Below are 19783 nucleotides of genomic sequence, written 5' to 3' on the forward strand. Positions count from 1 at the left end.
ATACTAGCACATATACTTCTTTAAAATCTGACCCCACTTTATCTTTTAAATATGACATGACTGAAATACTCAATAAAGCACAGAGATTGGGGGTTATCAGCAACAAGATTTACAAATGGCTACTGCCTGAACATTCAATTACTCCCATTTTCCATGCGCTCCCAAAAATGCATAAAAACATTTTCCCCCCCACCGTTACGACCTATAATTTCTGGGATGGGTTCCCTTAATGAAAACCTCAGTCATCTGATTGACGAGTATCTCCAACCTTTGATCCCAAGAATTCCAGGGTACCTTAAAGACACCTCAACAGTTTTAAAGGTTTTTGATACTTTTCAATGGTGTCACAATTATTCTTTTGTAAATTGCGATGTCACAAATTTATATTCATGCATTCCCCATTCTTTGGCTATGACAGCAATTGAACATCATATAAGCAAGTATAGTAGCTATACAGATTCATTGAAATGGTTCATTCTTGCGTCTCTACATTATTTACTAAAGCATAATTTTTTTATGGTTCAAAATGAGCACTTTATCCAGACCATGGGTGCTCCTATGGGGTCTAAATTCTCCCCATCTCTAGCCGTTTTATTTATGGCATGATGGGAAGAAACCTGCATATTCACAGATGATAATCCTTTTCTCCCATACCTTAATTGGTATGGGAGATTTGTGGATGATATTCTGCTAATTTGGCAAGGGGATGTGACTAAATTTTCTGATTTCATGCTCTATTTGAATGACAAGTGTAACCTGCGTTTCACCAGCGGCATTCCATCAGACGAGGTTTCATTCTTGGATGTGCTCCTTACAGGCAGCAATACATCACACAGGGTTAATACTTCTCTTTATAGAAAATACAATTCGGATAATACGATCCTGATGTCTTCAAGCGCACACCCCCGTCATACCATTCATGCCATTCCTAGGGATGAGCTCATGAGAGGGAGAAGAATTTGCTCTAGTGAGGAAAATTTCCACAAGGAAAGTCGTGTTATTTCTAATAGGTTACTTGATAGGGGATATAAACAATCCAATATAAAACATGCATTCAGATATGTTTCCAAAATCCCACGTGCTGATTTATTGTATTCTGAAAATAAAAACGCAAGTGCCGCTCCTGAAATGCAGATGACTTTTTCTACCGCTTATAGCAGTCAGTACAATAAAATCAGACAGATCATTCTTAAATATCTCCCTGTAGTCAATCAGGACAAATCTTTATGCACAATTCTTCAGAATGGATGCAGAGTAGTGGCTAGGAGAGGTTGCACACTGGGGAATATTTTATCTCCCAGTATGGTGGCCAGAAAAAAAACTCCCACATCATGGCTATCAATAAAAGTTTTTTCAAATGTTCTGGCAACAGATGTAACGTCTGCCAATTTGCAGACAACAAAAGAACTACCTTTTCCTCGAATCACAATGTTACTTATAATATAAAATCATTTATTAATTGTGATTCTGACCATGTTATATACTACATAAAATGTAAGGCTTGCAATCTTTGTGTGACGCCCAGGAGACCGGGATACCCAGCACCGGACCAATGGAGTCTGTCTCTTGAGGGGGATGTCACGGGTGGCTTGACTCGGTGCTGTGGCCTCAGGCAATGCACAGTGTAAGGGGTATCATGAGGGGACAGGCACTTACTTGATCAGCAGCAGGTTCTCCCAGCGGTGACGATCCCGATCCTGGATAGATGGCTATTGTCCAAATGAAAGACTGAGGCACTGAAACGTTTAACCAGTTTACTTTAACATAAAAGGATTTACAACCAGTCCTGTCACCGGAGTCTGTATGGGAACTCTGAGTTACTTTGACCCTGCCGGGGTCTTCGCCTCTTATTGTGCGCAATTTCTGTGTGGCCCTGCTGCTGTATGTGAACTGGCTGCCGGCCCAATCTGTCCCCTCCGGGTCCTGGTTCGACGGGCAACCCGAGTCCTTTTATCGGTTTACCCCCTCTGGGAGTACCGCTGAACTCTGTGTCTGTTGCTGCGTCCGGCCCTAGTGAAGCTGATATCACCTCACGTTTTTCCGGTTGCTGTATTATATATAATGAATACAGCCACGGATCCGGTATCCGCCTTTGTGCCTGTTCTGGGTAGTGATTAATGCTACCCGGTTCTCACAATGTCCTTTTTCTCTATCCCTCTTCTCCTCAGGCCGGTGATTTCGGCCTGGAAACCGTCATAGGGCTGTTAGAAATTCAGCTGTATGACCTCTCACTATCAGCTCCTTAGCCCAACTGCCAGTTCTTCTCTCAGACCAGAATGGATCAAGGGGAGTCTCTGGAGCTCCCCCTTCTGGCCGGAGGTGGTAGTGCAGTCTTGCTATTTTAGTATTTGTACTTACTGTCAGTAACTATTTTTGTGGCAAATACCCCTAGGGGTGCCACATTCCCCCTTAGTTAAGAACAGTACTCCGGGACTGTGGGACAATAACATTTTGAAATAACAATTATTATGTACAGAGTCTTAAAAATGAAAAGTTACAAAAACCACTCAAGGAAACAAAAATAGAGTTCTGTAAAAAGTCACTTCAAATAGCGTCCATTAATACAGTTCTATCCTTGAAGGTATTAGGAAAGGCACCGTACTTAGTGTCCAGGAATTTAGTTCCATTTTTCCAACAGAGTTATCAATATAAAGTCTAAAGAAAGTTCAAAAAGAGCAAAAAGCAAAGTTCAAAAAGCAGTCTTTCCGGAGCTTTGATTTAGTGCCTCCGGGCTGATAAAAAGTTCTAGAATATGCAATAAGTTCATACAGACAAGTCTCTGTAGGCACTGGGCTTAAACGTTGCAGACTGATAACAATGACTATACTACATTTTCTGTTTAACTATATACGGCATAACATATATACAATTCACATTATGAGCTTTATAGTTGGTAATCTGCATACCTGGCCGGTAATTGACCCTGGGTACTACGCTGTGATCTACGTAATAGCGGTGTCTCTTCATGTGGTGTACTACTGTCTACTGCGGATGTAGTATCTGCCCGCTCTGCTAAAGATAATTCCACGACTATGGAGTTGGCAAGTCCACCGTGAATGGGATTACTCTGACCAGGAATCTGTTCTTCCTGGCCTGGAACCTCCTGTAGTACGGGGTCAGCCTCTTCCTGTCTTGGGACTTCTGGTATTGGGTTCGGTGTTGGGTAAAAGGCCACCATGGGAACCACTACTGCACCATGGTATGTTAGTAGGGTTTTGGGAAAGTCTCCTATACAGGTGTGATACACTTCCTCTTCTTTTTCCTTTACTGGTTGAACCTGTATGGGTTGAATAACTTCTGGTTCTGGCTGGACAACGTCTGGCTCTTTCAATGTTTCCGGACATAATTTAAGATTGTCTCTTGACACTAGTACAGATGTTAAGCCTCCGTTTTTGCTAATGAGACACATTTTAGGATTATCCACTCTTGTTGGTAAAACTGTGTAGGGTACGGCTTCCCACTGATTGTCCAGTTTATTGGTTCGACGATTTCTCTTGAGCACTTGGTCACCCGGTCTTAATGGGGTCGCTAGAGCATTCTGGTTGAAAGTTCGCTCTTGTCTTTCTCTAGTTCGCTGAAGGCTTCTTTCCACACTCTCTTGCACTTGGCGATACTGCTTTTGCCGTATGATATCCCAATTGGAGTCTTGAACTTCTGCGTCTGGTTTCAGAATTCCCATTTCTAGATCGATTGGTAATTGGCAGGGTCTTGCACGCATAAGGTAAGCTGGGGTGCAGTTGGTGGAGCTCACCGGGACATGATTATACAGATCCACCAAGTCAGGCAATTTCTCTGGCCATTGATTCCTTTCTGTCTCAGGTAAAGTCTTTAGTAGGTCTATTACAATATGGTTCATCTTCTCGCATAAGCCGTTTGTTTGTGGATGATAGGCCGTCGTCCGGATCTTTTTGCAACCATACATATTACAGAATTCTCTGAAGATCTCTGATTCAAAGGCTGTACCTTGGTCGGTGAGAACCTGTTCCGGATATCCATGGGGTCTACAAAAGTACGTTTGGAATGCTTTGGCTGCTGTTTTTGCTGTCAGATCTTTTACAGGTACTACTACCAAGAAACGTGAATAATGGTCCACGATGGTCAAGGCATAGACATAGCCGGACCGGCTTGGTGTCAACTTCACGTGGTCCATGGCTACAAGTTCAAGTGGTTGTTTGGTGATTATGGGCTGCAGTGGTGCTCTTTGGTTCTTTTGATCGTTTCTTCTGAGGTTGCACGGGCCACAATTTCTGCACCACTGTTCGATTGATTTTCTCATCCCGACCCAATAAAATCTTTGTCTTAGAAGTACTTCTAACTTTTTCCAACCGAAGTGACCAGCACCATTGTGGTAAGCTTCGAGGACCATCTTCACATCTTGTTTAGGCACAATAATCTGCCAAACCAATTCATGTGTTTTCGGATTGGTGTATCTTCTACAGAGCTTCCCTTGATACAGGAACATTTTGCCTCTCTCTTCCCAGAGTTGATGCGTCTCTTCTGGGGCATCCTCATCGGGATATGCACTTTGCTCAGTCAACAGTTCCTTCACCAACTTCACAGCCGGATTGCTGTCTTGGGTGTCAGCCCATCTATGGTGTGCTAACGGATTAAAATTCACCTCTTGTTGTTTCTGATAGGTACTTGACTGATGATGTTTTGCCTTGGGACGATGGAAGGCTGGTAGTTCAATTTCTTCAAGCTCCCCCGTTTCCTCTTCTACATCTCTCAAGTGTGGCATCCGGGATAGGGCATCGGCATTTCCATTCTTGCGACCTGCTCGATACTTGATTATGAAGTTGTAATTAGATAACCGGGCTATCCATCGCTGTTCTAACGCACCTAATTTGGCTGTGTCCAGGTGGGTCAACGGATTGTTGTCAGTATAGACAATAAATTCTGCAGCGGCCAGATAGTGTTTGAAACGCTCCGTCACAGCCCAAACTACTGCCAGTAGTTCCAATTTGAAGGAGCTGTAATTTTCTGAATTTCTTTCAGTAGGCCGGAGCTTTCTACTTGCAAAGGCGATGACTTTCTCCCGACCTTCTTGCTTTTGTAACAGCACCGCTCCTAGTCCCACATTACTGGCATCGGTGTAGAGGATGAAAGGTTTATGGTAATCTGGGTATGCCAGAACCTCTTCTCCGGTTAGTGCCTTCTTTAGTTGTTCAAAGGAGTCTTCCCTTTTGTCGTTCCACTGAAAAGGAGGGTTTCGGTTTGAAGGTTTCTTCGTCTGCCCTACCAAGGTGTCTTGCAAGGGTGCTGGCAACTTGGTAAATCCTTTTATAAATCTGCGATAGTAACCCACCAATCCCAGGAATTGTCTCACTTCTTTTGCGCTGGTAGGTCTTGGCCAATCCCTTATGGCGCTTATTTTCTCGGGATCTGGTGCTACTCCCTCCGAACTCACGATGTGTCCCAGGTACTGTACCTTTGGCTTGAGAAGGTGACATTTGGATGGCTTGACTTTCATGCCATACCTGGATAAGGCTTCGAACACTTCTGCCAGGTCTATTAAGTGTTGTTCGTAAGTCTTTGAGTAGACGATCACATCATCTAGGTACAGGAGGACGGTCTCGAAGTTCTTGTGTCCGAGGCAGCATTCCATCAGCCGCTGGAAGGTACCGGATGCGTTGCAGAGTCCGAACGGCATGCGATTAAATTCACATAGACCCATTGGTGTGGTGAATGCCGTCTTTTCCTTATCTCTCTCAGCCACAGGGACTTGCCAATACCCGCTTGTTAAGTCTAAGGTGGAAAAATAATTAGCAGATTTCAAAGCAGTTAAGGACTCTTCTATCCTAGGCAAGGGGTAGGCGTCTTTATGGGTGATGTTATTAATCTTCCGGTAGTCTACGCACATTCTCATGGTTCCGTCCTTTTTTTTGACAATCACTAGAGGGGCCGCCCAGGGGCTACAGCTGTCTCTTATTACCCCAGCCTGTTTCATTTCCCTCAGCATATCTTTTGCACATTGATATTGAGCGGGCGGTATGGGTCTATATCTTTCTTTTATTGGGGGATGGTCACCTGTGGGGATTGTGTGTTCTACCCCTTCTATCCGTCCGAAGTCCAATGGGTGTTTACTGAAGACTTGTTCATATTCCGTCACTAGCCTATACACCCCTTGTTTTTGATGGGTAGGTGTTGAATTTATGCCCACGTGTAGCTGTTGGCACCAATCCTCCATTTCTCCATCTGAGCCATTGCCTTCCACCTGACAGGTTGGTTCTAAGGGCTCAATGGTTGTGATGGCATTGTTGTCAACAGTATATAGCTTTGCCATTGTAGCATACCTTGGCAAAGTGACCTCTTCCTCTCCACAGTTCAAAAGTCGTACCGGCACTCGTCCCCGGTGTACCTCGACTATCCCTCGTGCTGTGAGTATAGTGGGCCTGCTGTCGGTGTACACTGGTTCTATTAAGGCTTGATAATCTCGTCCCTTAGTACCAATGGCTGCTCTACACCATACCAGCATTTCTGTTTTTGGTGGGATTACAATAGACGTTGGATCACTTACCCTCACACTGCCGATTTCTCCACCCGCAACTTCTACCTGTTGCCTTAACATCAATACTTTTATTTCCCTCCGGAGAACTATCTGCTGGCAGGATTGTGCAGTTTCAGCAATTTGCTGTAAGACAGAAATGACTTCGGAAAAGCAGTTCTCTAACACATTCATTCCTATCAATACAGTTGGTTCACAGTTCCGCCGGTCAACATCAACAACAATTATACCCTGTTTCTTCAGTTCTACTTTACCAATCTTTATGGTCATCTCCCTGAATCCTAGTTTCGGTACCAACTTACCATTACTGGCCCATATATCTAGTTCAACATCAGAGGGCCCTTTATCAATATCTGCATCAGCCCAGTACCTCTTATAAAGGATATACGGTATAGATGAAATCTGGGAACCTGTGTCCAGCAAAGCGTTGAGGGGAATTCCGTCCAGCACGATAGGGATAATGGGTCGTCCTCCGATGTACCTGTCGTGCCAGGGTGTTGGGCCTTGAAAGTTCATTCCTGCGAAGCGGCCCGCATTCCCAGGGGATTCCCGTTTAAATCACAATCTCGTGCAAAGTGGCCCGGCTGCTGGCAACGGCGGCAAATGGGCTGTCCATCTGGTTGGTAGCGGTCGCGGGGTCGTCCTCTCCATGTCGGGTATCTCCGGGGTCTCATCCATGGAACATCCTCTCTACAGTTTGCCAACTCCATCTTGTGTCCTCTCATCTCCTGCATGGTTTTAGCCATTGAAGCAACAACATCAGCTAAAGAGTCAAGCTTTTGTTGAAGAGCCTCATTAGTACTGGGCCCCAGGGGCTTAGCAATGGCCCCAGACATAGCTGATGTCACTGGCACTCCCTGTTGTTGAGGTGCCTCTGCCATGGGTTGCGCAGGATCCTGATCCCGAGGTGCCTCTGCCAGCTGGAGACGTATAGCGCTCTCCTTTAATTGGGCAAATGTCAATTCAGGGTTCTTAAAAACAAGCATGCTCACATGCCCCCGGTGAGAAGGGGTGTAGAGTCACTCAATAAATTGATCTCTTAGCAGTTTATCCGCTCCGGTGTTAAAAATGGGTTCAGCCAGTGTAAGTGATTTAAGGGCTTCCTGCAGGTTTAAGGCAAAGTCTCTCACGCCCTCATTAGCTTTTTGTTTGCAATTAAAGAATCGTATTTTAGCTTTGCTGCTGGCCGTGGTTTCAAATGTAGCTTTTAATCCAGCAAATATGCGTTCAACAGTGCCTTTTAGATCAGCTGCCCATGCTGTGACTTCTCGCTTAGCATGGCCACTTAACTGCATCATCAGGAGACTAACACGCTGAACTTCACCCACAGGGAACATGTCAAAATGGGCCAGCATCTTTTCTCTGAAATCGTCAAGGGTATTAGGCTCACCTTCATACATTGGAAGCCATGGGCCACCCGGGGTATATGGCATCAGCACCGGCATGATGGGCGCCACTCCTTGCACCGCTGCGCTGCCGGACTCTCTATTGACACTCTGTCTTTCAGCTGCATTAGCGTTGCCGAGTGCTGCGGCGTCTCCGTGCTGCGACATACTGTGCCCCCTTAGTTAATCCGGACCCTTCCGGTCCTCCGCTTCCGTCGGGATAGTGTAGATCCGTTCCGCTGTGCAGCAGGATCGATTTTCCCCTTGCTCTGATGTCAGAGCGCTCAGCTTGGTGCCGCCCACAATGACACGCCCCCTGCTGCTCCCACCCACCGCGCTCTGTAATGGTGGATTCTGAAGTTTTTCAGTTAGACTGGGGCTCAGGTGATGGCGTAGCTCAATTAACAGTCTCGTGCCTAACGGTTATGAAGTGATTACCTCAGGGGATGGCGGCCATCTTTACTCCATTATAACCAATGGGGAAAAGTCACTTTCAATAGTTTTCAATGGGGAATGGATTTTTGTTTAATAAAGTCAATTTTCAAGATTTTTCATCCCAGTTTTCACAGTTTTGGGCTCCAATCACGGCACACAATACCCGGTATACGGGCTGGCTAGATCCTGTTCGTGACGCCAATTGTGACGCCCAGGAGACCGGGATACCCAGCACCGGACCAATGGAGTCTGTCTCTTGAGGGGGATGTCACGGGTGGCTTGACTCGGTGCTGTGGCCTCAGGCAATGCACAGTGTAAGGGGTATCATGAGGGGACAGGCACTTACTTGATCAGCAGCAGGTTCTCCCAGCGGTGACGATCCCGATCCTGGATAGATGGCTATTGTCCAAATGAAAGACTGAGGCACTGAAACGTTTAACCAGTTTACTTTAACATAAAAGGATTTACAACCAGTCCTGTCACCGGAGTCTGTATGGGAACTCTGAGTTACTTTGACCCTGCCGGGGTCTTCGCCTCTTATTGTGCGCAATTTCTGTGTGGCCCTGCTGCTGTATGTGAACTGGCTGCCGGCCCAATCTGTCCCCTCCGGGTCCTGGTTCGACGGGCAACCCGAGTCCTTTTATCGGTTTACCCCCTCTGGGAGTACCGCTGAACTCTGTGTCTGTTGCTGCGTCCGGCCCTAGTGAAGCTGATATCACCTCACGTTTTTCCGGTTGCTGTATTATATATAATGAATACAGCCACGGATCCGGTATCCGCCTTTGCGCCTGTTCTGGGTAGTGATTAATGCTACCCGGTTCTCACAATGTCCTTTTTCTCTATCCCTCTTCTCCTCAGGCCGGTGATTTCGGCCTGGAAACCGTCATAGGGCTGTTAGAAATTCAGCTGTATGACCTCTCACTATCAGCTCCTTAGCCCAACTGCCAGTTCTTCTCTCAGACCAGAATGGATCAAGGGGAGTCTCTGGAGCTCCCCCTTCTGGCCGGAGGTGGTAGTGCAGTCTTGCTATTTTAGTATTTGTACTTACTGTCAGTAACTATTTTTGTGGCAAATACCCCTAGGGGTGCCACATTTGCTATATAGGTTACACCACAGGAAAATCAAAAAAAGAATTTCAGAACACATAGCGAACATAAATAACAATAATTTAGGTTATTCTGGGGCTAAGAAACATTTTATTTCTGTACATAAAGGAGACCTTTCGGATTTTTCATTTTTTGGCATAGAAAGGGTTAGTCAGTCACCTAGAGGTGGAGATTGGAAGAAACAATTAGCACTGCGGGAAGCCTTTTGGATTCTAAGTTTAGACACTAAAAATCCACACGGCATGAATTACAGGAATGATCTTTTTTACATATATTGAACTGACAGATAGATTTTGCGTCAATTTAAAGTATACATTTATGCAATTTCAATACATTTTAAATTAGAAAAAAAAGTCTTGTTATGTGTGTTTAGCTGCAGATTTTTTCAATGTAATTGATTGCTATGTCTGTAGTGTTGAGCATTCCAATACCGCAAGTATCGGGTATCAGCCGATATTTGCGGTATCGGAATTCCGATACCGAGTTCCGATATTTTTGTGATATCGGGAATCGGTATCGGGATTTAGATTAATGTGTAAAATAAAGAATAAAAATAAAAAATATTGATATACTTACCCTCAGACGGGCCCTGGTTGTCACCGCTGCAATCGCCATGTTTTCCTTCCTATGAATGAGCTTGTTAAGTACCTTCGATGACGTCGCGGCTTGTGATTGGTCGCTGAGCGGTCATGTGACCGCTCACGCGACCAATCACAAGCCGCGACGTCATCGAAGGTTATTAACGCGCTCATTCCTAAGAATGAGCGCGTTAAGGACCTTCGATGACGTCGCGGCTTGTGATTGGTTGCGTGAGCGGTCACATGACCGCTCAGCGACCAATCACAAGCTGCGACGTCATCGAAGGTCATTAAAGCGCTCATTCTTAGGAAGAAAAGCATGGCGATTGCAGCAGTGACAACCAGGGCCCGTCCGAGGGTAAGTATATCAATATTTTTTATTTTTATTCTTTATTTTACACATTAATATGGATCCCAGGGCCTGAAGGAGAGTTTCCTCTCCTTCAGACCCTGGGAACCATTACGGATACCTTCCAATATTTGTGTCCCATTGACTTGTATTGGTATCGGATATCGGTATCGGCGATATCTGATATTTTTCGGATATCGGCCGATACCATCCGATACCGATACTTTCAAATATCGGACGGTATCGCTCAACACTATATGTCTGTGATTGGTTCCTTGCTATATATAAACCTGTTCATCTATATAGTATTAGTTCCTATGACTAAGGGCGCCGTGGTGCGCCAGAAACGCGTCAGGCAGAGAGGGTCTCTCTCTTTTTTAATATTGTTTTTTAAAATGTTCTAATAAATTTTGGATATTTTACTTACACTGGATGGACGTGCTGGAAATTCCCTTTTCCTTTCTTCTAACCTTTCAGGTGCTTCACAAGAATTTTTGGAATTATGAAAAGAAACTGAACATTTAACTTTTTTTCACAAAAAATTTGCTTCAGCTCTAATTTGTTTTATTTTACCAAGGGTATCAGGTGAATTTGGACCCAAAAAGTTGTTGTGCAATATGTCCTGAGTATGCTGATACCCCATATGTGGGGGTAAACCACTGTTTGGGTGCATGGCAGAGCTCGGAAGGGAAGGAGCGCCGTTTGACTTTTCAATGCAAAACTGGCTTTATTTGAGATAGGAAACCATGTTGCGTTTGGAGAGCCCCTGATGTGCCTAAACAGTAGAAACCCCCCACAAGTGACACCATTTAGGAAGGAAAGTAGACCCCCTAAGGAAATAATCTTGATGTGTGGTGAGCACTTTGAACCCCCAAGTTACACTTGGGGCTATTTAGTTTTGAAAAACGAAGACTAAGGGGTGATCTTATTTTAATGTATAAATATATGAGGGGACAGTACAAAGACCTTTCTGATGATCTTTTAAATCATAGACCTAAGACAGGGACAAAGGGGCATCCTCTACATCGGGAGGAAAAAAGGTTTAGGCATAATAACAGACGCCGGTTCTTTACTGTAAGAGCAGTGAGACTATGCTGATGTGCAGACACTGCTCCTAGGCCCAAAACTATTAACTGGATTAGATGCAGTAAAAATTGAGATAAACAGGCGGTGTAGTTAGTTTCACAGGCGGGCTACTCTGCTGACGTGCAGACACTGCTCCTAGGCCCAAAACTATTAACTGGGTTAGATGCAGTAAAAATTGAGATACACAGGCAGTGTAGCTAGCTTCACAGGTGGGCTACTCAGATGACTATCAGACAATGCTACTAGCCCAAAAGGATTGGCTGAGCTAGATTACACCAAATGCTGTGACAAACAACTGCACAGCACTGGCACAGACCTGCCTGGCAAACAGTGCTATGAACTGCTGTAACCTACCCTGAAAAGGACTGATATTACAACTAGTCCCGACTCCTCCCGACTCCCTAAACCTATCTCTCTGAAAATTCACTCCAAAAAACACTCTTAGACTGTATAGCACCCACAGCAGCAGCGGTGCCGTCTAACACTAAGCTGCAGCAGTGAGGAAATGGTGGCGACGGGGCAAATGGCTGGTTCTTATAGGGAAGGACATGTGACATACACAGCCAATGACACATGCCCTTGCTTGTGTGCATCACATGCACATTGCTGTGTGTGTGCACTGCTGATAGGCTGAGAGACTGCACCACCCCACTGTAAATGCGGGAAAGAAAAAATAAATGGAGATCGGCATTATTTCAGCACAGATCTATCCCCTGCCCCCTGCCCACTATTCACTGAAACAGTCTATTAACAATGATAAACAGTTTTAATGTGCAAATCAAGTTAGGCTTTTTTTGAACAAACAGTTATCGAACAGAAACTCGAACAGCCGAATTTTAAGCAAATTGTTCGAGTTCGTTGAACGACTCGAATACCGCCCAAAACAGCTCGAATTTGAAATTGGCGAACAGTTCGACTCAAAAAACGCTCATCTCTACTCAAAAGGCACAAACTGAAGGTTTTACAATGGCCCTCACAGTCCTCTGATCTGAACATCATTGAAAATCAGTGACTAAACCTCAAAATACCAGTGTACGCAAAATGAAGAAATCTCTTGGAACTGTAAGAATTCTCCAAGGAAGAATGAATGAAAATCCCTCAAACAAAAAATTGAAAGACCCTTTGCTGGCTGCAAAAAGCATTTACAAGCTGTAATATCTGCAAAAGAGGATGCTGCTAGTAACTAACTATAACACTAAAATACAGCTACACAAGGGATCAATTATAAATGAATTAGATAAGTATTAATATACACTGCTCAAAAAAATAGAAAGGGAACACTAAAATCCCACATCCTAGATATTACTGAATGAAATATTCCAGTTGTAAATCTTTATTCATTACATAGTGGAATGTGTTGAGAACAATAAAACCTAAAAATTATAAACTAATATCCCACGGAGGTCTGGAGTTGGAATGATGCTCAAAATCAAAGTGGAAAATGAAGTTACAGGCTGATCCAACCTCATTGGAAATGCCTCAAGGCAAGGAAATGATGCTCAGTAGTGTGTGGCCTCCATGTGCCCGTATGACCTCCCTACAATGCCTGGGCATGCTCCTGATGAGGCGGCAGATGGATGTTGTGAATTCCGCTCTTGGGCTCCCTCCGGTGGTTGTAAGTGGCACTTTTGTGAGTTCTGCTCTTGGGCTCCCTCTTGTGGTTTCAAGTGGTATGGCTGCTCCTTGGATTTAGCTGTCCGCAGCTGCTTCTACTGATTGTCTTTTCTGCTCGGCTATTTATGCCTGGCTCTTTCCTTCAGCCAGTGCCACTTGTAAATGGTTCCTGGTTGGATTCACATCTCTTTGGATTTCCCTGTTTTTCCTGACCAGTTCCGCAAAGCTAAGTTCTTGCTTGCTCTTTTCTGTCCACAGATTGTGGACTTATCCGTTCTGTGCTTTCTATGTTTGTCAGGCTTATCAGTATGAATTAACTCTGTGCTGCTGGAAGCTCTGGGAAGCAGATTTACCCTCCACACCTTTAGTCAGGTGTGGAGATTTTTGTAATCTCTGCGTGGATTTTTGTAGTGTTTTATACTGACCGCACAGTATTCCATCCTGTCCTATCTATCTAGCTAGACTGGCCTCCTGTGCTCATCCTGGTTTCATTCTGTGTATATCCTTTCCCTCTACACTCACAGTCATTATTTGTGGGGGGCTAATCTATCCTTTGGGGATTTTCTCTGAGGCAAGATAGTTTTCCTGCTTCTATCTTTAGGGGTAGTTAGCTCTTAGGCTGTGACGAGATGCCTAGGGAGAGTTAGGAGCATTCCATGGCTACTTCTAGTGTTGTGTTGAGCTTAGGGACTGCGGTCAGTACAGATACCACTTCCTTCAGAGCTTGTTCCATGCTGCTCCTAACCCACCAGATCATAACAGTACAAGTGGCCAATCAATGAATTAAATGCATCTCAAAAAGAAGGAAAAAATTCTGAGCCATTTTTTTTCTGTGCTCTCTTTTTGTCTTTTTTTTTTCCTCTTGACCTTTGGGTGGTGCAGGATTTGTGCTCTGGCATGGATGTTCAGGGTTTGTTTTCTCGTGTGGATCAACTTGCTGCAAGAGTACAGAGTATCCAAGATTATGTTGTCCAGACTCCGGCTTTGGAGCCTAAAATTCCTACTCCTGATTTGTTTTTTGGAGACAGATCCAAGTTTTTGAACTTTAAAAATAACTGCAAATTGTTTTTTGCTTGAAACCCCGTTCTTCTGGCGATCCCATTCAGCAAGTAAAAATCATCATATCCTTGCTGTGTGGTGACCCTCAGGACTGGGCATTCTCCCTTGAATCAGGGGATCCGGCATTACTGAATGTAGACGCATTTTTTCAAGCGCTCGGATTATTGTATGATGAACCTAACTCTGTGGATCATGCAGAAAAAACCCTGTTGGCCTTGTGTCAAGGTCAGGAAGCGGCAGAATTATACTGCCAGAAATTTAGGAAATGGTCTGTGCTTACTAAATGGAATGAGGATGCTCTGGCTGCTATTTTCAGAAAGGGTCTTTCTGAAGCCCTTAAAGATGTTATGGTGGGCTTCCCTACGCCTACTGGTTTGAGCGAGTTTATGTCTCTAGCCATTCAGATTGATCAGCGTTTACGCGAGCACAAAGCTGTGCACCATATGGCAGTGTCCTCTGAGCAGAGTCCTGAATCTATGCAATGTGATAGGATTTTGACTAAAACAGGGGCGGCAGGAATTCAGAAGTCAGAATAGGCTGTGTTTTTAATGTGGTGATTCTGCTCATGTTATTTCTGATTGCCCTAAACGTACTAGGAGGGTCGCTAGGTCTGTTACCATTAGTACTGTACAGCCTAAATTTCTTTTATCTGTGACCCTGATTTGCTCATTGTCGTCCTTTTCTGTCATGGCATTTGTGGATTTAGGCGCTGCCCTGAACCTAATGGACTTAGAATTCGCCAGGCGCTGTGGTTTTTCCTTGCAGCCTTTACAGAGCCCTATTCCTTTGAGGAGCAATGATGCTACTCCATTGGCCAAGGATAAACCTCAGTACTGGACGCAGATGACCATGTACATGGCTCCTGCACATCAGGAAAATTGCCGTTTTCTGGTGTTGCATAACCTGCATGATGTTGTTGTACTGGGTTTTCCATGGTTACAGGAACATAATCCGGTGCTGGATTGGAAAACTATGTCTGTGACTAGTTGGGGTTGTCAAGGGGTACATAGTGACGTTCCTTTGATGTCAATTTCCTCTTCCCCCTCTTCTGAGGTCCCTAATTTTTTGTCGGATTTCCAGGATGTATTTGATGAGCCCAAGTCCAGTTCCCTTCCTCCACATAGGGACTGTGATTGTGCTATTAACTTGATTCCAGGTTGTAAGTTCCCTAAGGGCCGACTTTTGAATCTGTCTGTGCCAGAGCATGCTGCCATGCGGAGCTATGTTAAGGAATCTTTGGAGAAAGGGCATATTTGGCCGTCTTCGTCACCATTGGGAGCGGGTTTCTTTTTTGTTGCTAAGAAGGATGGCTCCTTGAGACCCTGTATAGATTATCGTCTTCTTAATAAGATCACGGTCAAATTCCAATACCCCTTGCCTTTGCTTACTGATTTGTTTGCTCAGATTAAGGGGGCTAGTTGGTTTACGAAGATTGACCTCCGAGGGGCATATAATCTTGTTCGTATTAAACAGTGTGACGAATGGAAAACTGCATTTAATACGCCCGAAGACCATTTTGAATACCTTGTGATGCCATTTGGGCTCTCTAATGCTCCATCTGTGTTCCAGTCCTTCATGCATGATATTTTCCGCAATTATCTTGATAAATTCATGGTTGTATATTTGGTTGATATTTTGATTTTTTCCGATGATTGGGAGTCTCATGTGAAGCAGGTCAGGATGGTGTTCCGGATCCTTCGTGATAATGCTTTGTTTGTGAAGGGGTCTAAGTGCCTATTCGGAGTTCAGAAGGTCTCTTTTTTGGGTTTTATTTTTTCTCCCTCGTCTATAGAAATGGATCCTGTTAAGTCCCAAGCTATTCATGACTGGATTCAACCCACATCTGTGAAGGGCCTTCAAAAATTTTTGGGCTTTGCTAATTTCTATCGCCGTTTCATTGCCAACTTTTCCAGTGTGGTTAAGCCCCTTACTGATTTGACGAAGAAAGGCGCTGATGTGACGAATTGGTCCTCTGCGCCTGTTGAGGCCTTTCAGGAGCTTAAACGCCGATTTACTTCTGCCCCTGTGTTGCGTCAGCCGGATGTTTCTCTTCCTTTTCAGCTTGAGGTCGACGCTTCTGAGATTGGGGCAGGGGCCGCTTTGTCTCAGAGGGAATCTGATGGTTCTTTGATGAAACCGTGTGCTTTTTTTTCCAGAAAGTTTTCGCCTGCGGAACGCAATTATGATATCGGCAATCGGGAGTTGTTGGCTATGAAGTGGGCGTTTGAGGAGTGGCGACATTGGCTTGAGGGAGCTAAGCACCGCGTTGTGGTCCTGACTGATCATAAGAATCTGATTTACCTCGAGTCGGCCAAGCGTCTGAATCCTAGAGAGGCTCGAAGTTCCCTGTTTTTCTCCCGTTTCGATTTTGTGGTCTCGTATCTTCCGGGATCTAAGAATGTTAAGGCTGATGCCCTCTCTAGGAGTTTTTCGCCTGATGCTCCTGGAGTCCTTTAGCCGGTCGGCATTCTTAAGGAAGGGGTGATTCTTTCTGCCATCTCCCCTGATTTGCGGCGGGTGCTTCAGGAATTTCAGGTTGATAGGCCTGACCGCTGTCCTGTGGGGAAGCTGTTTGTTCCTGATGGATGGACAAGTAAGGTGATTTCTGAGGTTCATTGCTCAGTGTTGGCTGGTCATCCTGGGATTTTTGGTACCAGAGATTTGGTTGATAGGTCCTTTTGGTGGCCTTCCTTGTTGTGCGATGTCCGTGCTTTTGTGCAGTCCTGTGGGACTTGCGCCCGAGCCAAGCCTTGCTGTTCCCACGCTAGTGGGTTGCTTTTGCCTTTGCTGGTCCCTGAGAGGCCCTGGACGCATATTTCCATGGATTTTATTTCAGATCTTCCTGTTTCCCAGAAGATGTCTGTTATCTGGGTTGTTTGTGACCGGTTCTCTAAAATGGTCCATCTGGTACCTTTGCCTAAGTTGCCTTCCTCCTCAGATCTGGTTCCATTGTTTTTTCAGCATGTGGTTCGTTTGCATGGCATTCCGGAGAATATTGTGTCTGACAGAGGTTCTCAGTTTGTCTCTAGGTTTTGGCGGGCCTTTTGTGCTAGGATGGGCATTGATTTGTCTTTTTCTTTAGCGTTTCATCCTCAGACTAATGGCCAAACTGAGCGAACTAATCAGACCTTGGAGACCTATTTGAGATGCTTTGTGTCTGCTGATCAGGATGATTGGGTGTCTTTCTTGCCGTTGGCTAGTTCGGCTACTTTGGTTTCACCTTTCTTTTGTAATTTCGGTTTTCATCCTCGTTTTTCTTCTGGGCAGGTTGAGCCTTCTGATTGTCCTGGTGTTGATTCTGTGGTGGACAGGCTGCAGCAGATTTGGACTCATGTGGTGGACAATTTGACGTTGTCTCAGGAAAGGGCTCAACGTTTTGCTAACCGCCATCGGTGTGTTGGCCCCCAATTTCGTGTGGGGGATTTGGTTTGGTTGTCTTCTCGTCATGTTCCTATGAACGTTTCTTCCCCTAAGTTTAAGCCATGGTTTATTGGTCCTTATAAAATTTCTGAAATTATTAATCCGGTGTCTTTTCGTTTGGCTCTTCCAGCCTCTTTTGCCATTCATAATGTTTTCCATAGATCTTTGTTGCGGAGATATGTGGTGCCCGTTGTTCCCTCGGTTGACCCTCCTGCCCCGGTGTTGGTTGAGGGAGAGTTGGAATATGAGTTTGAGAAGATTTTGGATTCTCGTTTTTCGAGGCAGAGGCTTCAGTATCTTGTCAAGTGGAAGGGTTATGGCCAGGAATATAATTCTTGGGTGGTTGCCTCCGATGTCCATGCCACCGATTTGGTTCATGCTTTTCACTTGGCTCATCCTGATCGGCCTGGGGGCTCTGGTGAGGGTTCGGTGACCCCTCCTCAAGGGGGGTACTGTTGTGAATTCCGCTCTTGGGCTCCCTCTGGTGGTTGTAAGTGGCACTTTTGTGAGTTCTGCTCTTGGGCTCCCTCTTGTGGTTTCAAGTGGTATGGCTGCTCCTTGGATTTAGCTGTCCGCAGCTGCTTCTACTGATTGTCTTTTCTGCTCGGCTATTTATGCCTGGCTCTTTCCTTCAGCCAGTGCCACTTGTAAATGGTTCCTGGTTGGATTCACATCTCTTTGGATTTCCCTGTTTTCCTGACCAGTTCAGCAAAGCTAAGTTCTTGCTTGCTCTTTTCTGTCCACAGATTGTGGACTTATCCGTTCTGTGCTTTCTATGTTTGTCAGGCTTATCAGTATGAACTAACTCTGTGTTGCTGGAAGCTCTGGGAAGCAGATTTACCCTCCACACCTTTAGTCAGGTGTGGAGATTTTTGTAATCTCTGCGTGGATTTTTGTAGTGTTTTATACTGACCGCACAGTATTCCATCCTGTCCTATCTATCTAGCTAGACTGGCCTCCTGTGCTCATCCTGGTTTCATTCTGTGTATGTCCTTTCCCTCTCCACTCACAGTCATTATTTGTGGGGGCTAATCTATCCTTTGGGGATTTTCTCTGAGGCAAGATAGTTTTCCTGCTTCTATCTTTAGGGGTAGTTAGCTCTTAGGCTGTGACGAGATGCCTAGGGAGAGTTAGGAGCATTCCACGGCTACTTCTAGTGTTGTGTTGAGCTTAGGGACTGCGGTCAGTACAGATACCACTTCCTTCAGAGCTCGTTCCATGCTGCTCCTAAACCACCAGATCATAACAGATGGACTCCTGAGGAATCTCCTCCCAGACCTGGACTAAATCATCCACCAACTTCTGGACAGTCTGTCGTGCAACGTAATGTTGGTGGATGGTGCGAGACATAATGTCCCAGATGTGTTCAATCGGATTTAGGTCTTGGGAATGGGCTGGCTAGTCCATAGCTTCAATGCCTTCATCTTGCAGGAACTGCTAACACTCTCCAGCCACATGAGGTCTGGCATTGTCCTGCATTAGGAGAAACCCAGGGCCAACCGCACTAGCATATGGTCTCACAAGGGGTCTGAGGATCTCATCTTGGTACCTAATGGCAGCCAGGCTTCCTCTGGAGAGCAGATGGAGGGCTGTGCGGCCCTCCAAAGAAATGCCTTTCCACACCATTGCTGACCCACTGCCATACCGGTCATGCTGAAGGATGTTGTAGGCAGCAGATCGCTCTCCACGGCGTCTCCAGACTCTGTTACGCCTGTCACCCAGCTACCTGGGTTTCCAAAACACCTCAGCAGTGCCACAGGTTGATCGTCTCCATGTCACGCTGCATTGATGCAGGAATTTATGCAAAAGGATACCCAACCTTGTAGTGAGTGCATTTACTGAACATTCATTTCAGTAATCAAACATTTCATATTTTAAGTTAATTTTTTAAGCTGGTGCTGTAAAGTATTCTAATTTACTGAAATAATGACTTTTGGGTTTTCATTGGCTGTAAGCCATAATCATCAACATTGACAGAAATAAACACTTTAAATCGATCACTCTGTAATGATTTTATATAATATACAAGTTTCACTTTTTTATTGAAGAACTGAAATAAATTAACTTTATGATGATATTCTAATTTTGCGAGAAGCACCTGTGATACATATACATATATCACACTCTTTTGTTATGTATATAATTCCACATGTGTTAATTCATAGTTTTGATGCCTTCAGTGTTAATGTACAATTTTCATAGTCATGAAAACACAGAAAAATCTTTAAATGAAAAGGTATGTCCAA

General features: G+C 44.8%; 1 protein-coding gene across 1 annotated transcript in view; it reads left to right on the plus strand.

Moving 5' to 3' along the window:
* Nucleotides 1–19783, plus strand: part of KCNH8 (potassium voltage-gated channel subfamily H member 8) — a 666710-nt gene that overhangs the window by 265360 nt on the left and 381567 nt on the right. The window lies entirely within an intron of this gene.

Source organism: Ranitomeya imitator, chromosome 6, assembly GCF_032444005.1.
Source record: "Ranitomeya imitator isolate aRanImi1 chromosome 6, aRanImi1.pri, whole genome shotgun sequence".
Classification (NCBI taxonomy): Eukaryota; Metazoa; Chordata; class Amphibia; order Anura; family Dendrobatidae; genus Ranitomeya; species Ranitomeya imitator.